Here is a 1,266-nt window from a genome sequence, read left to right as displayed (position 1 = left end):
GCCATCACTTTACGTGCACGCGTTTACTTGCGCGTGTCATCGCTTTACGTGCAGGCGTTTACTTGCGTGTGTCATCGCTTTACGTGCACACGTTTACTTTCGTGTGTCATCGCTTTACGTGCACACGTTTGCGCGTGTCATCACCTTACGTGCACACGTTTGCGCGTGTCATCACTTTACGTGCACACATTTACTTGCGCGTGTCATCGCTTTACGTGCACGCGTTTACTTGCGCGTGTCATTGCTTTACGTGCACGCGTTTACTTGCGTGTGTCATCGCTTTACGTGTACACGTTTACTTGCGTGTGTCATCGCTTTACGTGCACGCGTTTGCTCGTGTCATCGCTTTACGTACACACATCCCCCCTGCAGGCGTCGTCGAGGCATTGGAGACACCGCAGCTGCAGCGGTCAGAGCGCGTGTCATCGCTATACGTGCACGCGGTTGAGTGTGTCATCGCTTTACGTACACGCGTTTGCTCATGTCATCGCTTTACGTACACACATTCCAGGTGTCGTCGAGGCATTGGAGACTCCGCAGCTGCAGCGATCGGAGCGCGCTCGCAGCGTGATTAACGCAGCAGGAGGCAAGACCCACGACCTTAGCAACTGGAAGTACGAGGAGCTACGAGATACCATAAACACATCGCGCAGTGAGTGGAGGAAAGAGGGAAGAAGGGTGGGAGAGAGAGGGGATGGAGGAGGAGGAGAGAGAGGGGGAGGAAGGAGGAGGAGGGAAGGGAAGGGAGGGAGAAGAGGAGGGGAGGAAAGAGACGGAGGAAGAAAGCATGAGAGAGGGATTGTTGTTATTGATGGTGTTCACCAAGACTCAGACCTGGCATTGCTCATGTTGTCGTTGTTGTTGTTGTTGTTGTTGTTGTTTACACAGACCTGGCACTAATGTTGTTATTGTTTACACAAACATGTCACTAATGATGATGTTGTTGTTGTTGTTTACACAGACCTGGCACTGCTTGACACATGCAGGGAGGAGTTTTATCGGCGCCTGAAGGTCTATCACGAGTGGAAGTCGAAGAACAAGAAAGCTGCAGCGACGGAGAACCAAAGGGCGCCACAGGCTGTGATAGAAAACTGTAGGTGGCAGCACTGGAGTAGGCGACGGGAGACGGGAGTTGTGGCTAATGGCTCGCGTTGTCGTTCGATAATTTAATTTCATGGTTTAATCGTAGTAATTTTTTGTTTAATGTAATTTAATGCATGTAAATTTTTTTCCCAAATATTTTATTATTTTTATTTATTTGTTTAG

The sequence above is a fragment of the Priapulus caudatus genome, unplaced genomic scaffold (assembly GCF_000485595.1).
Source record: "Priapulus caudatus unplaced genomic scaffold, Priapulus_caudatus-5.0.1 Scaffold1556, whole genome shotgun sequence".
Lineage (NCBI taxonomy): Eukaryota > Metazoa > Priapulida > Priapulimorpha > Priapulimorphida > Priapulidae > Priapulus > Priapulus caudatus.
This window is presented reverse-complemented; position numbering follows the sequence as displayed.